Source organism: Pleurodeles waltl, chromosome 5 (assembly GCF_031143425.1).
Source record: "Pleurodeles waltl isolate 20211129_DDA chromosome 5, aPleWal1.hap1.20221129, whole genome shotgun sequence".
Taxonomy (NCBI): Eukaryota; Metazoa; Chordata; class Amphibia; order Caudata; family Salamandridae; genus Pleurodeles; species Pleurodeles waltl.
In genome coordinates, this window is record NC_090444.1 from 306,625,268 (window position 1) to 306,638,667 (window position 13,400).

Genomic DNA, 13,400 nt, shown 5'->3' on the forward strand with positions numbered 1-13,400 from the left:
TCCACCCAGCGTTCCCCCAAGACTTCTGATAAAAATTATACCTCACTTGTGTGGGTAGGCCTAGCACCCGCGACAGGATATGCCCCAAAAACGACGTGGACACATCACATTTTTAGAAAGAAAACAGAGCTGTTTTTTACTAAGTGCTAGCTGTGGATTTTGGCCTCTAGCTCAGCCGGCACATGGGGAAAGCTAGGAAACCTATGCATTTTTTAACACTAGACACCAGGGGAATCCAAGATGGGGTGACTTGTGGGGCTCTGACCAGGTTCTGTTACCCAGAATCCTTTGCAAACCTCAAAATTTGGCAAAAAAACACTTTTTCCTGTCATTTCGGTGACAGAAATTCCTGGAATCCGAGAGGAGCCACAAATTTCCTTCCACCATGCGTTCCCCCACGTCTCCCGATGAAAATGGTACCTCACTTGTGTGGGTAGGCCTAGCGCCTGCGACAGGATATGCCCCAAAACACAACTTGGACACATCACATTTTCAGAAAGAAAACAGAGCTGTTTTTTGCTAACTGCCTAGCTGTGGATTTTGGCCTCTAGCTCAGCCTGCACCTGGGGAAACCTAGCAAACCTCTGCATTTTTTAAAACTAGACACTTAGGGGAATCCAAGATGGGGTGACTTGTGGGGCTCTGACCAGGTTCTGTTACCCAGAATCCTTTGCAAACCTCAAGATTTTGGCAAAAAAAAACACTTTTTCCTGTCATTTCGGTGAAAGAAAGTTCCGGCACCTGGGGAAACCTCGCAAACCTGTGCATTTTTTAAAACTAGACACTTTGGGGAATCCAAGATGGGGTGACTTGTGGGGTTCTGCCCAGGTTCTGTTACCCAAAATCCTTTGCAAACCTCAAAATTTGGCAAAAAAAACACACTTTTTCCTGTCATTTCGGTGACAGAAAGTTCTGGAATCTGAGAGGAGCCACAAATTTCCTTCCACCCAGCGTTTCCCCAAGTCTTCTGATAAAAATGATACCTCACTTGTGTGGGTAGGCCTAGCGCCCGCAACAGGATATGCCCCAAAAACGACGTCAGAAAGAAAACAGAGCTGTTTTTTACTAAGTGCCTAGATGTGGATTTTGGCCTCTAGCTCAGCCAGCACCTGGGGAAACCTAGGAAACCTGCGCATTTTTTAGAACTAGACACCTCAGGGAATCCAAGATAGGGTGAATTGTGGGGCTCTGACCAGGTTCTGTTACCCAGAATCCTTTGCAAACCTCAAAATTGGGCAAAAAAACACTTTTTCCTGTCATTTCGGTGACAGAAATTTCTGGAATCTGAGAGGAGCCACAAATTTCCTTCCACCCAGCGTTCCCCCAAGTCTTCTGATAAAAATCATACCTCACTTGTGTGGATAGGCCTAGCGCCCGCGACAGGATATGCCCCAAAAACGACGTGGACACATCACATTTTCAGAAAGAAAACAGAGCTTTTTTTGACTAAGTGCCTAGCTGTGGATTTTGGCCTCTAGCTCAGCCGGCACATGGGGAAACCTAGGAAACCTATGCATTTTTTAAAACTAGGCACCTAGGGGAATCCAAGATGGGGTGACTTGTGGGGCTTTGACCAGGTTCTGTTACCCAGAATCCTTTGCAAACCTCAAAATTTGGCAAAAAAACAGTTTTTCCTGTCATTTCAGTGACAGAAATTTCTGGAATCTGAGAGGAGCCACAAATTTCCTTCCACCCAGCGTTCCCCCACGTCTCCCGAAGAAAATGGTACGTCGCTTATGTGGGTAGGCCTAGCGCCTGCGACAGGATATGCCCCAAAAAACAACGTGGACACATCACATTTTCAGAAAGAAAATAGAGCTGTTTTTTGCTAACTGCCTAGCTGTGGATTTTGGCCTCTAGCTCAGCCGGCGCCTCGGGAAACCTCGCAAACCTGTGCATTTTTTAAAACTAGACACTTAGGGGAATCCAAGATGGGGTGACTTGTGGGGCTCTGTCCAGGTTCTGTTACCCAGAATCCTTTGCAAACCTCAAAATTTGGCAAAAAAAAACACTTTTTCCTGTCATTTCGGTGACAGAAAGTTCTGGAATCTGAGAGGAGCCACAAATTTCCTTCCACCCAGCGTTCCCCCAAGTCTTACGATAAAAATGTTACCTCACTTGTGTGGGTAGGCCTAGTGCCCGCGACAGGATATGCCCCAAAACGCGATGTGGACACATCACATTTTCAGAAACAAAACAGAGCTGTTTTTTGCTAACTGCCTAGCTGTGGATTTTGGCCTCTAGCTCAGCAGGCACCTGGGGAAACCAAGAAAACCTGTGCATTTTTGAAAACTAGATACCTAGGAGAATCCAAGATGGGGTGACTTGTGGGGCTCTGACCAGTTTCTGTTACCCAAAATCCTTTGCAAACCTCAAAATTTGGCAAAAAAAACACTTTTTCCTGTCATTTCGGTGACAGAAAGTTCTGGAATCTGAGAGGAGCCACAAATTTCCTTCCACCCAGCATTCACCTAAGTCTTCCGATAAAAATGTTACCTCACTTGTGTGAGTAGGCCTAGCGCCCGCGACAGGATATGCCCCAAAACACGACGTGGACACATCACATTTTCAGAAAGAAAACAGAGCTGTTTTTTGCTAAGTGCCTAGCTGTGGATTTTGGCCTCTAGCTCAGCCGGCACCTGGGGAAACCGAGGAAACCTGCGCATTTTTTAGAACTAGTCACCTTGGGGAATCCAAGATGGGGTGACTTGTGGGGCTCTGACCAGGTTCTGTTACCCAGAATCCTTTGCAAACCTCAGAATTTGGCAAAAAAACACTTTTTCCTGTCATTTCGGTGACAGAAATTTCTGGAATCTGAGAGGCGCCACAAATTTCCTTCCACCCAGCGTTCTATTAAGTCTTCCTATAAAAATGTTACCTCACTTGTGTGGGTAGGCCTAGCGCCCGCGACAGGATATGCCCCAAAACACGACGTGGACACATCACATTTTCAGAAAGAAAACAGAGCTGTTTTTTACTAAATGCCTAGCTGTGGATTTTGGCCTCTAGCTCAGCCGGCACCTGGGGAAACCGAGGAAACCTGCGCATTTTTTAGAACTAGACACCTTGGGGAATCCAAGATGGGGTGACTTGTGGGGCTCTGACCAGGTTCTGTTACCCAGAATCCTTTGCAAACCTCAGAATTTGGCAAAAAAACACTTTTTACTGTCATTTCGGTGACAGAATTTTCTGGAATCTGAGAGGAGCCACAAATTTCCTTCCACCCAGCGTTCCCCCAAGACTTCTGATAAAAATTATACCTCACTTGTGTGGGTAGGCCTAGCACCCGCGACAGGATATGCCCCAAAAACAACGTGGACACATCACATTTTCAGAAAGAAAACAGAGCTGTTTTTTACTAAGTGCCTAGCTGTGGATTTTGGCCTCTAGCTCAGCCGGCACATGGGGAAACCTAGGAAACCTATGCATTTTTTAAAACTAGACAACTAGGGGAATCCAAGTTGGGGTGACTTGTGGGGCTCTGACCAGGTTCTGTTACCCAGAATCCTTTGCAAACCTCAAAATTTGGCAAAAAAACACTTTTTCCTGTCATTTCGGTGACAGAAATTTCTGGAATCTAAGAGGAGCCACAAATGTCCTTCCCCCCAGCGTTCCCCCACGTCTCTCGAAGAAAATGGTACCTCACTTGTGTGGGTAGGCCTAGCGCCTGCGACAGGATATGCCCCAAAACACAACGTGGACACATCACATTTTCAGAAAGAAAACAGAGCTGTTTTTTGCTAAGTGCCTAGCTGTGGATTTTGGCATCTACCTCAGTCGGCACCTGGGGAAACCTAGCAAACCCGTGCATTTTTTAAAACTAGGCACCTAGGGGAATCCAAGATGGAGTGACTTGTGGGGCTCTGACCAGGTTCTGTTACCCAGAATCCTTTGCAAACCTCAAAATTTGGCAAAAAAACACTTTTTCCTGTCATTTCAGTGACAGAAAGTTCTGGAATCTGAGAGGAGCCACACATTTCCTTCCACCCAGCGTTCCCCCAAGTCTCCCGATAAAAATGGTACCTCACTTGTGTGGGTAGGCCTAGCGCCCGCGATAGGATATGCCCCAAAACACGACGTGGACACATCACATTTTCAGAAAGAAAACAGAGCTGTTTTTTGCTAACTGCCTAGCTGTGGATTTTCGCCTCTAGCTCAGCCGGCAACTGGGGAAACCTAGAAAACCTGTGCATTTTTGAAAACTAGACACCTAGGGGAATCCAAGATGGGGTGACTTGTGGTGCTCTGACCAGGTTCTGTTACCCAAAATCCTTTGCAAACCTCAAAATTTGGCCAAAAAAACACACTTTTTCCTGTCATTTCGGTGACAGAAAGTTCTGGAATCTGAGAGGAGCCTCAAATTTACTTCCACCCAGCGTTCCCCTAAGTCTTCCGATAAAAATGTTACCTCACTTGTGTGGGTAGGCCTAGCGCCCGCGACAGGATATGCCCCAAAACACGATGTGGACACATCACATTTTCAGAAGGAAAGCAGAGCTGTTTTTTGCTAACTGCCTAGCTGTGGATTTTGTCCTCTAGCTCAGCAGGCACCTGGGGAAACCTAGAAAACCTGTGCATTTTTGAAAACTAGATGCCTAGGAGAATCCAAGATGGGGTGACTTGTGGGGCTCTGACCAGGTTCTGTTACCCAAAATCCTTTGCAAACCTCAAAATTTGGCAAAAAAAACACTTTTTCCTGTCATTTCGGTGACAGAAATTTCTGGAAACTGAGAGGCGCCACAAATTTCCTTCCACCCAGCGTTCCATTAAGTCTTCCGATAAAAATGTTACCTCACTTGTGTGGGTAGGCCTAGCGCCCGCGACAGGATATGCCCCAAAACACGACGTGGACACATCACATTTTCAGAAAGAAAACAGAACTGTTTTTTACTAAGTGCCTAGCTGTGGATTTTGGCCTCTAGCTCAGCCGGCACCTGGGGAAACCGAGGAAACCTGCGCATTTTTTAGAACTAGACACCTTGGGGAATCCAAGATGGGGTGACTTGTGGGGCTCTGACCAGGTTCTGTTACCCAGAATCCTTTGCAAACCTCAGAATTTGGCAAAAAAACACTTTTTCCTGTCATTTCGGTGACAGAAATTTCTGGAATCTGAGAGGAGCCACAAATTTCCTTCCACCCAGCGTTCCCCCAAGACTTCTGATAAAAATTATACCTCACTTGTGTGGGTAGGCCTAGCACCCGCGACAGGATATGCCCCAAAAACGACGTGGACACATCACATTTTCAGAAAGAAAACAGAGCTGTTTTTTACTAAGTGCCTAGCTGTGGATTTTGGCCTCTAGCTCAGCCGGCACATGGGGAAAGCTAGGAAACCTATGCATTTTTTAAAACTAGACACCTAGGGGAATCCAAGATGGGGTGACTTGTGGGGCTCTGACCAGGTTCTGTTACCCAGAATCCTTTGCAAACCTCAAAATTTGGCAAAAAAACACTTTTTCCTGTCATTTCGGTAACAGAAATTCCTGGAATCCGAGAGGAGCCACAAATTTCCTTCCACCAAGCATTCCCCCACGTCTCCCGATGAAAATGGTACCTCACTTGTGTGGGTAGGCCTAGCGCCTGCGACAGGATATGCCCCAAAACACAACTTAGACACATCACATTTTCAGAAAGAAAACAGATCTGTTTTTTGCTAACTGCCTAGCTGTGGATTTTGGCCTCTAGCTCAGCCTGCACCTGGGGAAACCTAGCAAACCTGTGCATTTTTTAAAACTAGACACTTAGGGGAATCCAAGATGGGGTGACTTGTGGGGCTCTGACCAGGTTCTGTTACCCAGAATCCTTTGCAAACCTCAAGATTTTGGCAAAAAAACCCACTTTTTCCTGTCATTTCGGTGAAAGAAAGTTCCGGCACCTGGGGAAACCTCGTAAACCTGTGCATTTTTTAAAACTAGACACTTTGGGGAATCCAAGATGGGGTGACTTGTGGGGTTCTGACCAGGTTCTGTTACCCAAAATCCTTTGGAAACCTCAAAATTTGGCAAAAAAAACACACTTTTTCCTGTCATTTCGGTGACAGAAAGTTCTGGAATCTGAGAGGAGCCACAAATTTCCTTCCACCCAGCGTTTCCCCAAGTCTTCTGATAAAAATGATACCTCACTTGTGTGGGTAGGCCTAGCGCCCGCAACAGGATATGCCCCAAAAATGACGTCAGAAAGAAAACAGAGCTGTTTTTTACTAAGTGCCTAGATGTGGATTTTGGCCTCTAGCTCAGCCGGCACCTGGGGAAACCTAGGAAACCTGCGCATTTTTTAGAACTAGACACCTCAGGGAATCCAAGTTAGGGTGAATTGTGGGGCTCTGACCAGGTTCTGTTACCCAGAATCCTTTGCAAACCTCAAAATTGGGCAAAAAAACACTTTTTCCTGTCATTTCGGTGACAGAAATTTCTGGAATCTGAGAGGAGCCACAAATTTCCTTCCACCCAGCGTTCCCCCAAGTCTTCTGATAAAAATCATACCTCACTTGTGTGGGTAGGCCTAGCGCCCACGACAGGATATGCCCCAAAAACGACGTGGACACATCACATTTTCAGAAAGAAATCAGAGCTTTTTTTTACTAAGCGCCTAGCTGTGGATTTTGGCCTCTAGCTCAGCCGGCACATGGGGAAACCTAGGAAACCTATGCAGTTTTTAAAACTAGACACCTAGGGGAATCCAAGATGGGGTGACTTGTGGGGCTCTGACCAGGTTCTGTTACCCAGAATCCTTTGCAAACCTCAAAATTTGGCAAAAAAACACTTTTTCCTGTCATTTCAGTGACAGAAATTTCTGGACTCTGAGAGGAGCCACAAATTTCCTTCCACCCAGCGTTCCCCCACGTCTCCCGAAGAAAATGGTACGTCACTTATGTGGGTAGGCCTAGCGCCTGCGACAGGATATGCCCCAAAAAACAACGTGGACACATCACATTTTCAGAAAGAAAATAGAGCTGTTTTTTGCTAACTGCCTAGCTGTGGATTTTGGCCTCTAGCTCAGCCGGCGCCTCGGGAAACCTCGCAAACCTGTGCATTTTTTAAAACTAGACACTTAGGGGAATCCAAGATGGGGTGACTTGTGGGGCTCTGACTAGGTTCTGTTACCCAGAATCCTTTGCAAACCTCAAAATTTGGCAAAAAAAAACACTTTTTCCTGTCATTTCGGTGACAGAAAGTTCTGGAATCTGAGAGGAGCCACAAACTTCCTTCCACCCAGCGTTCCCCCAAGTCTTACCATAAAAATGTTACCTCACTTGTGTGGGTAGGCCTAGTGCCCGCGACAGGATATGCCCCAAAACGCGATGTGGACACATCACATTTTCAGAAACAAAACAGAGCTGTTTTTTGCTAACTGCCTAGCTGTGGATTTTGGCCTCTAGCTCAGCAGGCACCTGGGGAAACCAAGAAAACCTGTGCATTTTTGAAAACTAGATACCTAGGAGAATCCAAGATGGGGTGACTTGTGGGGCTCTGACCAGTTTCTGTTACCCAAAATCCTTTGCAAACCTCAAAATTTGGCAAAAAAAACACTTTTTCCTGTCATTTCGGTGACAGAAAGTTCTGGAATCTGAGAGGAGCCACAAATTTCCTTCCACCCAGCATTCACCTAAGTCTTTTGATAAAAATGTTACCTCACTTGTGTGGGTAGGCCTAGCGCCCGCGACAGGATATGCCCCAAAACACGACGTGGACACATCACATTTTCAGAAAGAAAACAGAGCTGTTTTTTGCTAAGTGCCTAGCTGTGGATTTTGGCATCTAGCTCAGTCGGCACCTGGGGAAACCTAGCAAACCCGTGCATTTTTTAAAACTAGGCACCTAGGGGAATCCAAGATGGGGTGACTTGTGGGGCTCTGACCAGGTTCTGTTACCCAGAATCCTTTGCAAACCTCAAAATTTGGCAAAAAAATACTTTTTCCGGTCATTTTAGTGACAGAAAGTTCTGGAATCTGAGAGGAGCCACACATTTCCTTCCACCCAGCGTTCCCCCAAGTCTCCCGATAAAAATGGTACCTCACTTGTGTGGGTAGGCCTAGCGCCCGCGACAGGATTTGCCCCAAAACACGACGTGGACACATCACATTTTCAGAAAGAAAACAGAGCTGTTTTTTGCTAACTGCCTAGCTGTGGATTTTCGCCTCTAGCTCAGCCGGCAACTGGGGAAACCTAGAAAACCTGTGCATTTTTGAAAACTAGACACCTAGGGGAATCCAAGATGGGGTGACTTGTGGGGCTCTGACCAGGTTCTGTTACCCAAAATCCTTTGCAAACCTCAAAATTTGGCAAAAAAAACACACTTTTTCCTGTCATTTCGGTGACAGAAAGTTCTGGAATCTGAGAGGAGCCACAAATTTCCTTCCACCCAGCGTTTCCCCAAGTCTTCTGATAAAAATGATACCTCACTTGTGTGGGTAGGCCTAGCGCCCGCGACAGGATATGCCCCAAAACACGATGTGGACACATCACATTTTCAGAAGGAAAGCAGAGCTGTTTTTTGCTAACTGCCTAGCTGTGGATTTTGTCCTCTAGCTCAGCAGGCACCTGGGGAAACCTAGAAAACCTGTGCATTTTTTAAAACTAGATGCCTAGGAGAATCCAAGATGGGGTGACTTGTGGGGCTCTGACCAGGTTCTGTTACCCAAAATCCTTTGCAAACCTCAAAAATTGGCAAAAAAAACACACTTTTTCCTGTCATTTCGGTGACAGAAATTTCTGGAAACTGAGAGGCGCCACAAATTTCCTTCCACCCAGCGTTCCATTAAGTCTTCCGATAAAAATGTTACCTCATTTGTGTGGGTAGGCCTAGCGCCCGTGACAGGATATGCCCCAAAACACGACGTGGACACATCACATTTTCAGAAAGAAAACAGAGCTGTTTTTTACTAAGTGCCTAGCTGTGGATTTTGGCCTCTAGCTCAGCCGGCACCTGGGGAAACCGAGGAAACCTGCGCATTTTTTAGAACTAGACACCTTGGGGAATCCAAGATGGGGTGACTTGTGGGGCTCTGACCAGGTTCTGTTACCCAGAATCCTTTGCAAACCTCAGAATTTGGCAAAAAAACACTTTTTCCTGTCATTTCGGTGACAGAAATTTCTGGAATCTGAGAGGAGCCACAAATTTCCTTCCACCCAGCGTTCCCCCAAGACTTCTGATAAAAATGATACCTCACTTGTGTGGGTAGGCCTAGCACCCGCGACAGGATATGCCCCAAAAACGACGTGGACAAATCACATTTTCAGAAAGAAAACAGAGCTGTTTTTTACTAAGTGCCTAGCTGTGGATTTTGGCCTCTAGCTCAGCCGGCACCTGGGGAAACCTCGCAAACCTATGCATTTTTTAAAACTAGACACTTAGGGGAATCCAAGATGGGGTGACTTGTGGGGCTCTGACCAGGTTCTGTTACCCAGAATCCATTGCAAACCTCAAAATTTGGCAAAAAAAACACTTTTTCCTGTCATTTCGGTGACAGAAAGTTCTGGAATCTGAGAGGAGCCACAAATTTCCTTCCACCCAGCGTTCCCCCAAGTCTTCTGATAAAAATGTTACCTCACTTGTGTGGGTAGGCCTAGCGCCCGCGACAGGATATGCCCCAAAACACGACGTGGACACATCACATTTTCAGAAAGACAACAGAGCTGTTTTTTGCTAAGTGCCTAGCTGTGGATTTTGGCATCTAGCTCAGTCGGCACCTGGGGAAACCTAGCAAACCCGTGCATTTTTTAAAACTAGGCACCTAGGGGAATCCAAGATGGGGTGACTTGTGGGGCTCTGACCAGGTTCTGTTACCCAGAATCCTTTGCAAACCTCAAAATTTGGCAAAAAAAAACACTTTTTCCTGTCATTTCGGTGACAGAAAGTTCTGGAATCTGAGAGGAGCCACAAATTTCCTTCCACCCAGCGTTCCCCCAAGTCTTACGATGAAAATGTTACCTCACTTGTGTGGGTAGGCCTAGTGCCCGCGACAGGATATGCCCCAAAACGCGATGTGGTACATCACATTTTCAGAAACAAAACAGAGCTGTTTTTTGCTAACTGCCTAGCTGTGGATTTTGGCCTCTAGCTCAGCAGGCACCTGGGGAAACCAAGAAAACCTGTGCATTTTTGAAAACTAGATACCTAGGAGAATCCAAGATGGGGTGACTTGTGGGGCTCTGACCAGTTTCTGTTACCCAAAATCCTTTGCAAACCTCAAAATTTGGCAAAAAAAAAACTTTTTCCTGTCATTTCGGTGACAGAAAGTTCTGGAATCTGAGAGGAGCCACAAATTTCCTTCCACCCAGCATTCACCTAAGTCTTTTGATAAAAATGTTACCTCACTTGTGTGGGTAGGCCTAGCGCCCGCGACAGGATATGCCCCAAAACACGACGTGGACACATCACATTTTCAGAAAGAAAACAGAGCTGTTTTTTGCTAAGTGCCTAGCTGTGGATTTTGGCATCTAGCTCAGTCGGCACCTGGGGAAACCTAGCAAACCCGTGCGTTTTTTAAAACTAGGCACCTAGGGGAATCCAAGATGGGGTGACTTGTGGGGCTCTGACCAGGTTCTGTTACCCAGAATCCTTTGCAAACCTCAAAATTTGGCAAACAAATACTTTTTCCGGTCATTTCAGTGACAGAAAGTTCTGGAATCTGAGAGGAGCCACACATTTCCTTCCACCCAGCGTTCCCCCAAGTCTCCCGATAAAAATGGTACCTCACTTGTGTGGGTAGGCCTAGCGCCCGCGACAGGATTTGCCCCAAAACACGACGTGGACACATCACATTTTCAGAAAGAAAACAGAGCTGTTTTTTGCTAACTGCCTAGCTGTGGATTTTCGCCACTAGCTCAGCCGGCAACTGGGGAAACCTAGAAAACCTGTGCATTTTTGAAAACTAGACACCTAGGGGAATCCAAGATGGGGTGACTTGTGGGGCTCTGACCAGGTTCTGTTACCCAAAATCCTTTGCAAACCTCAAAATTTGGCAAAAAAAACACACTTTTTCCTGTCATTTCAGTGACAGAAAGTTCTGGAATCTGAGAGGAGCCACAAATTTCCTTCCACCCAGCGTTTCCCCAAGTCTTCTGATAAAAATGATACCTCACTTGTGTGGGTAGGCCTAGCGCCCGCGACAGGATATGCCCCAAAACACGATGTGGACACATCACATTTTCAGAAGGAAAGCAGAGCTGTTTTTTGCTAACTGCCTAGCTGTGGATTTTGTCCTCTAGCTCAGCAGGCACCTGGGGAAACCTAGAAAACCTGTGCATTTTTGAAAACTAGATGCCTAGGAGAATCCAAGATGGGGTGACTTGTGGGGCTCTGACCAGGTTCTGTTACCCAAAATCCTTTGCAAACCTCAAAAATTGGCAAAAAAAACACTTTTTCCTGTCATTTCGGTGACAGAAATTTCTGGAAACTGAGAGGCGCCACAAATTTCCTTCCACCCAGCGTTCCATTAAGTCTTCCGATAAAAATGTTACCTCATTTGTGTGGGTAGGCCTAGCGCCCGTGACAGGATATGCCCCAAAACACGACGTGGACACATCACATTTTCAGAAAGAAAACAGAGCTGTTTTTTACTAAATGCCTAGCTGTGGATTTTGGCCTCTAGCTCAGCCGGCACCTGGGGAAACCGAGCAAACCTGCGCATTTTTTAGAACTAGACACCTTGGGGAATCCAAGATGGGGTGACTTGTGGGGCTCTGACCAGGTTCTGTTACCCAGAATCCTTTGCAAACCTCAGAATTTGGCAAAAAAACACTTTTTCCTGTCATTTCGGTGACAGAAATTTCTGGAATCTGAGAGGAGCCACAAATTTCCTTCCACCCAGCGTTCCCCCAAGACTTCTGATAAAAATGATACCTCACTTGTGTGGGTAGGCCTAGCACCCGCGACAGGATATGCCCCAAAAACGACGTGGACAAATCACAATATCAGAAAGAAAACAGAGCTGTTTTTTACTAAGTGCCTAGCTGTGGATTTTGGCCTCTAGCTCAGCCGGCACCTGGGGAAACCTCGCAAACCTATGCATTTTTTAAAACTAGACACTTAGGGGAATCCAAGATGGGGTGACTTGTGGGGCTCTGACCAGGTTCTGTTACCCAGAATCCTTTGCAAACCTCAAAATTTGGCAAAAAAACCACTTTTTCCTGTCATTTCGGTGACAGAAAGTTCTGGAATCTGAGAGGAGCCACAAATTTCCTTCCACCCAGCGTTCCCCCAAGTCTTCTGATAAAAATGTTACCTCACTTGTGTGGGTAGGCCTAGCGCCCGCGACAGGATATGCCCCAAAACACGACGTGGACACATCACATTTTCAGAAAGACAACAGAGCTGTTTTTTGCTAAGTGCCTAGCTGTGGATTTTGGCATCTAGCTCAGTCGGCACCTGGGGAAACCTAGCAAACCCGTGCATTTTTTAAAACTAGGCACCTAGGGGAATCCATGATGGGGTGACTTGTGGGGCTCTGACCAGGTTCTGTTACCCAGAATCCTTTGCAAACCTCAAAATTTGGCAAAAAAACACTTTTTCCTGTCATTTCAGTGACAGAAAGTTCTGGAATCTGAGAGGAGCCACACATTTCCTTCCACCCAGCGTTCCCCCAAGTCTCCCGATAAAAATGGTACCTCACTTGTGTGGGTAGGCCTAGCGCCCGCGATAGGATATGCCCCAAAACACGACGTGGACACATCACATTTTCAGAAAGAAAACAGAGCTGTTTTTTGCTAACTGCCTAGCTGTGGATTTTCGCCTCTAGCTCAGCCGGCAACTGGGGAAACCTAGAAAACCTGTGCATTTTTGAAAACTAGACACCTAGGGGAATCCAAGATGGGGTGACTTGTGGGGCTCTGACCAGGTTCTGTTACCCAAAATCCTTTGCAAACCTCAAAATTTGGCAAAAAAAAACACACTTTTTCCTGTCATTTCGGTGACAGAAAGTTCTGGAATCTGAGAGGAGCCTCAAATTTACTTCCACCCAGCGTTCCCCTAAGTCTTCCGATAAAAATGTTACCTCACTTGAGTGGGTAGGCCTAGCGCCCGCGACAGGATATGCCCCAAAACACGATGTGGACACATCACATTTTCAGAAGGAAAGCAGAGCTGTTTTTTGCTAACTGCCTAGCTGTGGATTTTGTCCTCTAGCTCAGCAGGCACCTGGGGAATCCTAGAAAACCTGTGCATTTTTTAAAACTAGATGCCTAGGAGAATCCAAGATGGGGTGACTTGTGGGGCTCTGACCAGGTTCTGTTACCCAAAATCCTTTGCAAACCTCAAAATTTGGCAAAAAAAACACTTTTTCCTGTCATTTCGGTGACAGAAATTTCTGGAAACTGAGAGGCGCCACAAATTTCCTTCCACCCAGCGTTCCATTAAGTCTTCCGATAAAAATGTTACCTCACTTGTGTGGGTAGGCCTAG